Below are 14,838 nucleotides of genomic sequence, written 5' to 3' on the forward strand. Positions count from 1 at the left end.
ATTAAAGTAGAAATTGTCACTGGATACGGTGTAATCTTGATGTGAAACGCACTACAAAAACATTGTGTTCAATAGAATTTAATTTCTTTTAATTAACTGAATACAGTGACAATATCTACAAAAGTTTAAATAACTTACTTATTTTGTCTATATTTAAAATTTGACAAAGAAGTGAGTAAACAGTAAATAGTTACCAACAGACAGCAACCACGAGGATAGTAGTGAAATACTTACGGTGAGTGATATGTCATTGAATGATAATTTCGATTTACTTTCTTAATAATATAATAGTAATAATGCACAATGTATTCATTAATCGCGATATTGATAATCTAATGCTAGATACTAGTAGAGTAATAGATAGATACACGTAATGATAATATTTTTTCAAACTATTAACGATTACTGGTAAACTGGGAATGATAATTAATAATTGCGATTGATAACAAATATTCAGTCATCTGTATTCGATTTATTTTAATAAATTTGATTTTATAATGGTAATAAGTAAAAACTAATAAGTAAGTTACAATATTAAAAAACAAAAAAACAATGCTACTAAATTACATTTAATATTATTTCGTAATTTATTTATAATATAACATGTTTTGTCATTAGATTTAGATACATTATTGATATAATGATATGCACACATAAAGTATGGTTTTATTTAAATTATTTATCAATGTATTAAAATTCAACAATTAATAATGTTAGAATAAATAAATTTGGTATTTTTAAAACAAGTGCATTTATGTTCTCTACACCGTTGATTAAATATATTATGATGTATATTTAATCAATGTCTAGACTAAAAAAATATTTTCGAGTTTATGTATCACGAAGACATGAATTATAAAAAATTGATATCACCTGATATGCCAACAAAAAACTAAAGATATTACCGTATACTATATAGTATAAAGTCTATGTATACAACAAGCTGTTTTGTACGTAACATCTTGTCATTGAATTCCCTCCAAATTGTATTTATGTGATAAGTTGTGTTATCAAACATACATGATTAAAGATATATAATATTAGGAAAACACATAGTTGTGCTATCAAATTAATAGATCGGTTGGAAAATCATTTAAATCGGGTTCAAATTTTCAAAATGAAATTAAAAATATAGAGACATAACAACTTAAACATTTATTGGAAAACTCAAGCATTTCTCACGGTCAATATCAATTAATAACTGAAATAATTTCAGCTGCTAAAGTTAAAAATACAATAAATAGAAAATATAATGAAAATTGGATGCTTTTATCCTTGTTGTTTCAAATAAGGTAAAACAAATTATCAGTAGTACCTATTAATTATTTTATTACTAAATTGCTGAAATATTTAAGTTTTGTTTTGATAATATTTACTATTTAGATCTCCAAGTGGCTATACATTTCTACGAGAGCAAAATATTTTACTACTTCCATGTGTAGATACCCTGAAAAGACACTTAATGGCTGTTAAGATTGGATATAGCTTCAATGAAAAGTTTTTCAAAATACTGAAAAAAAAGTTTATGTATAAAACATTATATAAAAAAAAAGTCAGTAGTATTGGATAAAATTTTTCTTAGGAAAAGTTTAAGCGTCAATTCAAAAAATTTGACATACTTGGGATTAAATTATTTGGGGTACGATGTTGATAATAAGGCTGAATTGGCAAATCATGCTTTGATGTTGATGATACAAAGCTTAGCTGAAAGTCTACACCAGCCTATTGCCGTATTTGCATCCAAAGGACCTATAAAAGGTAAATATTAACATTATTATATGTATGTATTTATAAGTAACAAATATATTAAAAGTTATTATTTTATAATAATATTTATTACTTTAATCACATAAATATTGATGCACCTGGTGATAAAAATATTATTTTAATTTGAAAAAAGAATTGATTTATCAAAAATTGTTGTGAAAGCAATACTATTATCAGAAAATGCAGGAGTTGAAGTCATTGGAAAGCGATGGTGCATCGACAAATCGAACAATGTGGGCTAGTTTGGGTATTAGTGGAAAATTAGACCAACTTCAAAATTATTTCCAAAATCCAGCTGACAGTAGTAGAAAAGAAGGTATATATATTCTCCGATGCACCACATTTACTCAAAACCATAAGAAATCGATTATTCACAAAAAAAGAACTTAAAGTATGTTAAACACTAAAAATATTTAAATTAAGAAAAATTATAATTTTTAGATTCATACTAAAAAAGCTTCAATTAAAAGGACAATATATAATACGGTTTTTGAACACGATTCTAAATCATATTTAAATATATGTCCAAAATTAACCAAAAGCCATTTTCAACTGAACAATTTTTTAAAAATGAAAGTTAAATTTGCTTCACAAGTGAGGTTTTACTACATTACTATTTGGTATTATTTCTAATATTTATTTATTTTATAGATCTTTAGTAAGTCTATGGCTGATGGGAATGTATTTTTGAAAAGTAAGAATTATTCAGGATTTGATGAAAGTGAAGAAACCGTAGAATTTATATTATTATTAAATAATACTTTTTGATACTCTTAATCGAAAATTTAGTGCAGAAGGAATTAAAAAAAAATAGTCGGGATATCAAGGTTTATAAATATATGTGTCCTATGTGTTGCATGTTTTTATGTTTGTTCATCACTATTACCAGGGAAGTATTTAGATATTAATTATTCTATAATATTGTAAGTATTTAATTCCAGTTAAATAAATGCTTTTTTTAGTTTTATACTTGAATATTAACACAATTTTTTAAATTATTAAACAAAATAATTAATTCTTATATAGTTTTGTTATGCATATTATAATTTTGTAGGTTTATTGTATTAATTTATGTTGTATATTTACAAATATGTCATTTTCAAGGTGTTGAATGATGCATTAGTATGGCTAAACAACTGGAAGAATAATTTAAATAATAATGTAATAAAGGAAGAAGAATTTTTGACGAAACAAACAGCAGAAGGTTTAAGAGCAACTCTGAAGTCAACAATAGATTTGATCAATTATCTTCTTAATGATTGTGTTTAGGTTATGTGGTTTTGCTAATTTAACCAGTAAATTAAATCAAAATTGTCTAAAGGTAAATAATTTAAAATAAAAAGGAATGTGTATATATATATATATATAAATAAACCTAACTATGAAATTATCTTACTTTTATACCAGATTCTTTGGTATTATACGACAAATTTCAGGGCCTAATAACCATCCATCGACTCCGACTTTCTTGCAATGATATCGTATAATTTCAATGTACTCAATTATCAAACCACCTAAAATGGGGAATTGTAGTATGTTAGAAGGTAGAAAATGTTTTACATTTGAAAAGAAAAAATCATTAAAACATACATACATACATAGAAAATGTCCCAGTTATCACCATAAGTGATATAAAAAGTATAATGAACGATGCAAATAATACAAATGAAAGAATGGATAAAAAAAGTTGATGACATTGTTGAAGAGGGTTATTGGACTTAAGATGATATTTTTAAAGAGCATGACTATAGTAATTTAGATTCAATAGTATTTGAATGTATAGTTTATTTCTTAGCTGAGTAAATCAAATTAACTGTTATTCGAATAATAGCACTTATTTTATATTATTATCTACACTCTACAGTATTGTTTTTATGTGTCATAGGTATATAACAAAGAGACTATTAAAACATACTAAATGTGAAGTTTGTAAATCAAGTTTGCAAGTTGCTAAAGGTAAATCATCTAATCCAGTAGCAGATTTAGTAATTTGAAAACTAGAGGATTCTTAACTCACGTAAACCAAAATTTGTTCTAAATTATTCAAGCATTGGAAGTATGTTTTCTGAAAAATGCAGACTCAGCAAATCCATTTGATGATACATTTCAAAAATTTTTCTGCTCAAAGAATTTAATGTTGTGTTTTCCATGTGTAGATCATAAAACTGGTGTTCTAACTGATATATGCGTAATGTACATTACGATGAGAATGAGGCAGTATAGTTGGCTGAAAATCAAAAGACAAAAACAATTAATAAAACAAAAAAAAATTGCTAAATTAGTAGTAACATAAGTAAATATTATTATTCATCAATTATAAAATAAAATCTACAAACCTTTAAAAATATATTCATTTTTATTGTTTTTTTTGTTTGACTTTAATATTTAAAATTTAAATTATGTGTTTGTGCTGTACTCTGTATATAACTGTATTTTATATATTGTTTATAATCTTTTTTTCTTGGTTCACCGATAATATTGTTAGTCTGTTGACTTCTGTAATCTATTCATTATAACTTATAACTTTTAAATTATTCTTCAGAGTATTAATTTAGTAATTAGTACTTACTGTCTTAAATCTTAATGGTTAATAGTTATTAATTTATTATTGTAAGAAAAATCGAAAATATACACTATATAGCGACAAAGGTCACATTACTTTTGATAAGAACATTTTACAGTCTTCTTATCATTATTCGTTTGGCAACCAGTATATCTTCAATCATGCACAAAACTAATGTTCTTATTTTCTTGATACTATTTATTATTTTTCATAAATATTACAATCATAAACTTATAGAAAGCATAAGAAAAGTTTAAGTCTATGATTACAATATAGACAGATTCTCCCATTAAATAAATTATCAAAACTTATAAGAGATGCATAATTATATCTTGTATATAGCGTAGATTAAAATTATGTTTAGATTTAATCAAGTTGATTTTATTTCATTATGTTTATAAACTAAAATAATGAAATATATTTAAGTTTGTGATTTATTTACTTACATTTTGCTTACTTTCTCTCACAAACTATTTAGTGCAGTTATATTTTTTATAGACTAAAATATAAATATATTTTATTTAAAGAAATTTCTTTATAGTTGAAGAATTAGATATTTGCATAAAATATTGGCCATTTTTTGAAAATTTAAATAAGATATAGGTATATTTTTAAAAGTGTACCATATAAATCAATTGAACCTTTGCTTCTATCACATAAAACAGCTAAGTATTAGTAAGTTGTGTGTACAGAATAGTCATAGATACCAGATATGTTACATTTCCTTTTTGCATTTGATTGCAATTAACAAAATAAAATGTTATTTGTCTTGATTTTTCATATCTATTGATATAATTTCTACCTAATGTTTTATTAAAAAAATAGAAGCAATTAAAATCTGTATTCAATATAATAAAATAAGCAAAATTTGATAATGTCATAAACAAGGCGTAATGGCATGATAGAAGGAGGCATCTTTTGACACTACTTCAAATAATTTTTTTTTTTTAATGGCTAGATGAGTAAACCACAAGACCAATTTTGTTTAAGACGTCAAGGATGGTTGTCGGGAATAGTTATAAAGGAAAAATCAGAAATTAATAGGTTAAGGTGGCTGTGAGTGTATTTGAAAAGTAGATGCAGGTAATAGTTAGTAGAGTGCAGATGTTAAGGTCATTATGTAAGGTATGGTTGCTAACATACCATGTTCTTTTGTTATTACTTATTAGCCTTAAAATTATTGAAAAATATTTAGATTTGATACAGGTTAATCCTTTGTCGAAATAAGCACCTAGATATTTGACTGAGCTTATAATTATTTTTTTCGTTTACCAACACTGGTGAACTGTACTTGGAGCAGAGAGTAACGGTGATGTGTTTATTTGTTTTCATTTATTTTTTCTCTCCATAATTTTAACCAATTTCGGAGTTCTAATAAGTGGTCTTGGATGTTTTATGGTGCTATGCATATATCTAAGTTGGAAAATATTACTACAGTAGCTAGGCAAATGTTGGTAGTATGAGGAATATACCTAATGTTATAAATTGAAATTCTATTTTGCAAATAATAAAATATAAATATATAATTTTATAATACTGCAATAAATAAATTTATTTGTGTTAGTTTATTTTGTTATTACCTATCCAAATTATAATTTTAGCTATTTAATTTTTGATTCTAAATGATACTTACTGGCCAATCTACCTCTTTTTAAGAATAAGTATTGCTTAATTTGTACTCCATTATTTAATCTTGTTATAATTTATAGAAAATGTTTATTTTTTAAACTTTAATCTAATTGTTATTTAAGAATAAATTGGGTTTTATTCATTATTTTACCTTTTAATGTTGATCTACATACCTATGATTATCACTTCTCAATTTTTCACAATATTTCAATTTTTAAGCAAGTTATGAGTACTTATGTAAAATACATATCATGTATAAAAATGATCTTTACTCGCTTAATAACTAAAATATTATAAAAAACAATATATAGAACGGACAATGTTCAATTGTTGTTATGCTTAAGTTTAATAATAAGTCAATTAACCGTAGCCATTTTCCTCCAAAAATGATCCAACAAATTTTTTTATTATTGAAACTAGAAATTATCACCCATTTATTAATTTTAATAGGTATCTATAATTTTCTGGCCAAGGTGTATTATTCTATACTATTGTTATGCATAACATAAGTAAACAAAAAATATGAAATAAATTTAAATTTAAAATCATTATAATACAATATGGTAAAACATTGTTTTTTAAAATAAAGTTATATGAAATTAAAGTATAATATACAATCTATTATTACCAATTTCATAATTACTTAGGTATTATTAATATTAGGAGTACTATAAAATCTTATATATGCATATACATATAATATATAGATAATAAGGAATATTACTATTAACATTTGAAACAAATGAAAAAAAATGTCTAATCATGTATTCATTAGATGTGTTTTTCATTATTTATTTTGTATTATATTATCTGACATAATATACAAAGTACTCTATATTTACCATTGAAAATATCATCAAAAGCTATGATGGTATCAAGTAAATTCATTATTTATTCCATGTGTTGATTGATGGTTCCAAGCATCAAAACAGATAAACATTCTAACACTAGCTGTACGCGTAAGGTAATTATCCATTATTGTGCGCGTGCTTAATTTAAAATAAATCAAAAGGTTAGTAATAAACTAGGTACTATTTATTATAATTTATAGTAGTGATACAATTTAATTATTCAAAACTTCATAGTTTGGTAGTTCGGCTATTACAACTATAACACATTTTTTAATTTTGTATAGTACACTCGGAATTTTTTAGTGCATACAATTTTAGTCCTGGGACTACATGATAAGGGTAATTATACATTATCAGGAATTAATTCTTTAAGATATTATGAAAATTATTCATTTTTTAAAGATGAATTAAAATGTTAGGTTTATTGCTAAAATGTATAAATAATAATAACTGTAGACTGTAGAAGTGTACACAGTGAATTATTCTAATTTTTCAAAACAGCTTCAATTGAAAAATATACTTATTTTATTTTGGTAATTTAAGTTTATTTATTACAATTAATGGATATACAATTGTATAGAGGTATTGAGCGCTTCATGCCATGCAAAATTACAGTGTGTGCTTGGTTTTTTTATATGTCAATGATTTGATAAATTTTCATGGATGTATACTCCAAAAGATATTATGAGGCATGATTAAAATAAATTAAAAATCAATGAAATAATTAAACAAAATATCTACTTTTGTCAAACTAAATTATAATACATTAATTAGTTACTATTAACTAATTATTATTCTTAACATTCATTGATGAATTAATTTCAGAGATAAAAAAAACTAAATTCTACAACATAACCATATATAACTGGCCAGGATATCTATATTTTTAAATTCTATATTGTTCAAAAAGTTATGAAATTAAAATAAGTCAAATCCATCTGCGTTTTTAAATTATATTTTATGTATAAAATTCATATCTACAATATCAAATTTAATATTTCCATGAATGATACATAGATAAATATACATAAAATAAATATGGAAAATAAAATCTTTATCATTGGTATCATCTGAACACAGTTTACTTAATACTTGAATTACATAGTAGATACCGTTTAAAAATAAAATTTTTAAATATCTGTTTTATATAATTTTTTTTAATATAGGTTCATTAACTGTTAAACTATATAGGTGAGGCACGAACGCAGGGGGAAGGTGTTTAAACCCCCCCACGAAATATCAGGAACAAAAAATAAATTATCTGACCAACAAATTAATATTGGTTATAATATTTATGGACATTTTTTCCAAACGTTCCTCTTCTGAAATTTTTTCCTGCGTTCGCACCTGATATTGGTCAACATCAATTTACAGAGGAAACCTGAATATTTATCAAATAACAAAAAAAAAAAAAAAATGTATTTCACTAAATATTTTAAGTACTTATTAAAATTAAAATTGATATAAGTAAATTTACCTCAAAATATGTATTATTGCATTTAAATACAGGGTTCTTTAGTTTTGAAAATGTTTTTTCTTTACGTTGACTTTACTTCTATTTCTGTATCTTTTTCTATTAAATGAATTCTGCATTGATTTTATTTGCAGATTTGAACAGTTCATGCCCATTGGCGGTAATCATCCTCGATCCCTATTATAATGATGGCATTATGTTTGGCAATGAATCTACCACCCAGTGTTTAGAAGAATTCAGTAAACTTTTATGTCATCTACTTTATATCTTGGCAGATAATAGCTAAGATAGTGAGTTCATCATTAATACAGACAAAGCTTATAAAGTTTCTTGAAGATGTTAATCAAGTTCATAATTCTTAATTGGTTATTTTATTATCACTACAGTTTTTCCACGAATGCGGTTTCTTGGATTTTCTGTTTCATAAATTCGATAGCCATATAATTTTAGAGTAGTCCATGTAGTGAGTAGGTTCCTGGAATTAGAGCTTTAATAATGTTGCCATCGCGTTAGATAATGACGGTAAATATTTTTCTGCCATATATTGTTTTGTGTCTTTGGGCCCTTCTGTTTTTCGTTAAAAAACTAATCATCTGTACAAAAGAAGCATCTTGAGTAATTGGTTTCACAGGATTTTATTATATTTTTTGTACTACTGTCAATTTTTTTAGATGAGATTTTTCTACTGCATTTGTATAAGCAGTGCATCCTTTACAACTTTTAATGTGTCCTTCATCATAGTTCGTATATTTTGATTTTTTAAACTTTGTGCAATTTAGCGAAAGATGTTCTTTACCATATTTTCCACTCTAAAACATTGTAACTAACATTTCAGTAGTTTTTAATTTAACCAAACACTGCAAATTTTGCATTGTAGCACTTTTTTCTTTTTATGTTTAGATTTCTTGTACGTAGGTATATTTTGATAAATTTGAAGTTATCGCCCGTTAGTATCTTATTATTACTTAGTATCACTATTACCTATCGGGTTTTTTTCACTTGGATCCTTCAGCTTCTTCCAGTTTTAAATTAATCATTAATTTTTTTAAATAATGTATACCACATACATTATAGTTATTTTTTGGATTTTTATAGAAGTTCTCGTTACTCTTTTCGTTACTTTTGAATGTTTTTTGGGGGGGAGGGGGGCTCAGCATTTCTTTAGAGCTCCCAGTAGGCATTTCAGGAATCTGAAGTTGTAATTTTTTATTGTTTGATTGAAATTCTGTAACCATTTGCTTCAAAGTCCTATTTTCATTTTTTATTTATACTTTAAATATGTTTGTTTATAAAAACTTACCATCTGTTCGATTACATTATAAACAATAATATATTAAGTTATTTTAAAATGTTGATGGGATTTATTGGAAGCATTGCCTGATGCCACAAATTCTAAAAATTTAAATAGTATCGTATTTTACATGGTTGTAGTAAAAAATCCAAATTTTTATGAAATTATTAAAACCATGAAGTTAAAAAAAAAATGGGATGTTATTAGTTTAGAAGTTATAGCTGTTTTCTAATTTGTGGCTGTAAAAGTATTTAGTGTGCAGAGCGCTCAAAAAATTATTTTCTTCATTGTTAACCATTTCACCAAAAATTTCCATTTATTATTACGGATAAGATTATAAATAACCCAACAATTAAACCAGTCTTTTTTACCATGATGATTTATTATAATTAAATATTATTAAACCTAACCTAACTTAAACACAATTCGTAGATACTATCATAATTTTTGAAATTACAAACCAAATAAATAAAATACAATCCCATACCTATACTATGTACAGTGTATATTTTGGTTTTTGATTGCTTATTTTGTTTTTATTTCATTAAATACTTCAGGATTTTTGGAAAAATCAAGCATTTTGTTGTTTCTTTACCATTACATCCTTAGTAAATTTGAGCGAATTTTTTTTAAAAAAAACATGCGAAAACACACATTTAAAGAAAAAATAATACCAAATACTGAAATGTGCAGTGTGCACATTTTTCTAGGCGGGAACATAATATTCTGTCTTTAAATAAATTCAACACAGTTTATTTTTCTATCATTTATCATGATTGTTTGATTACACTCGACACTATATGTACCTTTGAGAAAATGTGTAGAATAGCAAGGAAGAAATATTTTATGATCTGACACCTTTTCTCCACGGACCAATTCGTTACTAGTTCATTTCACCTTAGTCCGGAGTAACAAATAACAACTGTCTTGAGTGTTTTTATGTCTCTGTCTTTGCTCTGAGTTTTCGTATACCAAAATTTATCATTGAATTCTAATTTAACGTATGTATTGTTATATTTGTTTCAGGATCAATGTTAAAGTGGATTTTCCTCACTATCAGACTATCTATGATATCATTGGACGAATTCATTTTCTTTAAACTTTAAACGTATATTTATTATATTTGTATTAATTCTTATTAGAATATTTTTATCATCAGAAAATAGGTACATTACATTTTTTAATAAGGTTTATGTTATATACAAAGTATGTGTAAAAAAAAATTTAATTAGGTACATTTGGTATGAAGAACAAATCAAGTTATGAATCCATTTACTCAAAGACTATATTGTGGATAGTCGTCTTTCTTGCATATTGTGTTTTTATTAGAAAACTGTGGCATATCTACCAGATGAACATTTATGAAAAAATATGTCCTAAATGTGGTGAGTTTTTTACATATACCTATACTATAATAAGATATTCACTTTGTGTTATTAAAAATATATTAAATGCAGTTATAAATCTTAATCGTACTATTTTTTAAATCTAATCATAGTTTTACTAAATGTATAAATATTGAAAATTCAATTAATTGATAGTTTAATATTAATTATGATTATTGTATGTATTTTAAGTTTCAGTATTTATTAAATTAGTTACTTATTTATTTAGTTATTCACTAGTATATCACTATATCACAAAACACCTACATTTCCGCAGAATTATTATTTCACAAAATATAAAAACAAAACTAAATTGTAATTAAAAAAAACTGACCAACTGCAAAAATTAATTTAAAACAATTAAGTAGGACTATAAATCCGTCGAATTTAATTATTCTTGATATTATATAAATAGACTCAATTATTAATAAATATATTGAATGTTTTCTAAGCTATTTCATATTTTTATTTCATGATAGACAGTATAAAAATATTAAAAATTTTAATTATTTTCAGGTAAAAGAACTGTTCCAAAACATGTCGATTCATTGGAAGTTGAACATATATAATAATTTAGAATTTTCTCATACATCTCTTGAAGAGTACACAGTTTCTGACTTCAAATAAAATATTTGATTATTAAAAAGCTCGTTTTGTTGAAACAAAATTGAAACTTTTAAATTAAAAATGTTGCTATAATAAAATGATAATGTAGTAAGTATAATAAAAAGATTTTTTTTAATTTAAATAAAAAACATTAATTATAATATGTACCAATGAAAAAAATATTTTCTTGATTGAAAAATGTAAAATTATTTTAAAGTTGTTTTTATACACTAAATAACTATACTCTTCCCCGTAATCAATGTATAGTATATGAGATAATCAATAGTGGTAATAGTTGGAGTAATTCCGGCATTATCCCGTTTGTCATGAGGTCTGCTTGGATTCTGCAAACTTAATTCACATAATCATAACTTAATATTTTTTTTTTCATCACTTATAAAATAAAAATGTATTGGTGTAACTATTAAAATAAATTAATCATAAAATACATTTATCAACTAATGTTATTTATTACAGTCTACTGTCTACTTAAACATCAATTTCAAGTTTCAAATCCACATATTTTCATCGCCTCTAAAGTCTAAATACTCTTTTCTTAAATATTATATTATACCTTTCATCAATTATGAAACCTTCAAGTTCAAGGCTAAACCTTGCGTGAATCGTGTCGTCACTCGTCAAACAAACTGCGATCTTTGTCCAGTCCTTTTGTGACTTATACCAAAACCGCTTTAACAAGGACAAAACCTTTAAACACTGGTAGTGATTAATATTCGTCAAAGTATGAAAAATGACGTTCAAATTATGGAATGAGCTGTTGATAACTACCACAGCTTCCATTTAATGTCACAGGCCACGTCTTTCACCAAATCTGTGAATTATTTGACAACCATTATCATAATCAATGCATTTCCGAAAGTTGTGATAATTAACACCTAATTTGCTAAGTTAATTAATTACTATGATCGATATTCGATACCTACATTGGCAGGGGCCGCTAACCCAATCTTCTTCGCTATGGTCGTGATTCCTGAAATACAACCTTGTGTTAAGGATCACCCTAAGGTACCTGACGTGTTTTCTCAGTGCGATAGCACGAATGCCTCAGTCTTATGATAAGTTAGCTGGAGCCCGCGACCCGTCACCTATCAGTAAACACTGATTAACATCGGGTTCATCAAGTCCTCAAATAGCTTTTTCGAAAGGTGATGTCCGATTATTTAAAGATTTCCAGCGAATCCTAGATGGTAGACTTCTGCTGAAAAGTTCATCATAGACTACGTTTGGTTAGGTTACAAATCACGCCATGGAATTTTCCTACGCCGGTGGATGCTTTAAGACCCTTTTCTTTTCAATCATTAGCTCAAAAAGCCGGAAACAAACCATGACCTTCAGATATTCGAGAGTTTCTCTCCTCCAAAATACTTCATCAATGACAGCCAATTGTAAGGGATTGAAGACGTTTTTCACGTTCAAAGTGACCAACACGCAAGGATCTTTATTGTTTCCATTTCCAATTCTGCTCCATGTTAATGTCATCAACCAATACTATTTGTAAAATATTTGAATCTTAATCACTATTTAGCCAACCATTTATGGTTCTCTTACGGAAAAAAAGCATGGATTCTACCATGGGCACTCAACAAATACTTGCAACCTGATGTTTAGCGATTATGTAAATGATTTTTTCATAAATCGATTGCCGGTTGATGTAACGTAAATAGCTTTAACAAGACATTCAATTTGGTTAATCATACTGTTTTTATTTGTGTCTTTAAGGAATCCGGTATTGGTTCCAGTTCTACCATAGTGGCAGATAATAGATATCAATGGATAAAAATGTTTGGCATAAAATCTAATTTATTTTTGACTTTGTCTGGTGTTCCGATATGAGGTCATTTTTGATTTATTATTAAATCACATCATGATTCAAATCTTTTACAATATAGCTTAAGTAAACTTTCTAATTCAGGTAAAGTTAATGATTTATCCCTTAACGCTAGGAAATGTAAATATATGTTCTTCAATCGATCTTTTTCTACTATTAATTTTATTAATAATATCGATGGTGTTCAACTGGAACAAATTCAAGTTATTTAACTTTTAGGGATATTATTTGATAAAAAATTAATCTTCAATAATCACATTTCATTTATGAGAAATAATTCTATAAAACTATTAGGATAGATAAAAAATTGTTATAACTTATAAGTATTTCAAAAATATTAATGCTCTACATCAGGTTTTCTATTCTTATACCTAATCTAATTTAAAGTACGTCCACTAAAGTGGTCTCCCTATTTACAAGGTCACAAAAAGGCTCTAAAAAATGTTTAGCATGTGTTTTTTTACGTTTCCTTTATTGTAATTAAAAATTTCATAGAGTGCCTCATTCTGATTATAGTCCTATTTTTGTGACCTTAAATCTGGATATCTCCTCGAAATTAGGAGAACTAAATTAAGTTGAATTTTTTTTTTATAACATACTTAATAATAATATTGATTATCATTAATTTTTACATACACTAAATTTCTACGTTCCAGCTTGTTTTACTAAATTTAATATTACTTTTATTCGTCAGAGATATAATTATGCTTCTAATACCCAGAGCCTGTCCATCCAATTAATATGTTCTGTAAATTACTAAATATCAATATTTTTTTTCTCCGTCATGTAACATCACGTGTCACTTACTTTACATCAAAATTTTATAATTTAATACTTATTATTAATCTAATTATTTAATATACATATTCTACCACTATGAATTATTCTAACCAATACTTTATTTTCTTTTTCTATTCTATTTTACTATACTATTCTTACTGTGTTAGTTATTAACAGTTTAGTAGGTAATTGAGCTCAATGGGCTCAGCCCGTTGAAATAAATAAATTAATAAATTTTAAATATACCTAAATATATAATCACATTAAATACAATATAATATATATATACACCACAATACTGATAAATGTTTACGTACTTATGTAAGTACATGAAAATGCAAAATTTGCTATAATATTCTAAAAATATGGATTTTAAGTAGGTATACTTATCATAATTTTCTCAAAATAGGATATTTAATAGATTATTGATGGAAATAGAAATCAAACAATTCAAACCTTTTTTTAAATATTGACAAATACAGTAATAATACACTGTAATAATTATACAGTATAATCCATTATTAAAAAATAAACTTTAATTTATTTAGTTTTTAAAAAGTTATTTGTATTGTAGTGGTTTCAATTCATGCCTCATACCTACAATCATTATCGTATTTCATATTGATTGTTTAATAGTGTAAGG

General features: G+C 25.5%; 1 pseudogene; it reads left to right on the forward strand.

The window, feature by feature from the left end:
• The first annotated feature begins 2,858 nt into the window (after window positions 1–2,858).
• On the forward strand, window positions 2,859–11,587 carry LOC113559703 (annotated as a pseudogene).
• Window positions 11,588–14,838: the final 3,251 nt, after the last annotated feature.

The sequence above is a fragment of the Rhopalosiphum maidis genome, chromosome 3 (assembly GCF_003676215.2).
Source record: "Rhopalosiphum maidis isolate BTI-1 chromosome 3, ASM367621v3, whole genome shotgun sequence".
NCBI lineage: Eukaryota > Metazoa > Arthropoda > Insecta > Hemiptera > Aphididae > Rhopalosiphum > Rhopalosiphum maidis.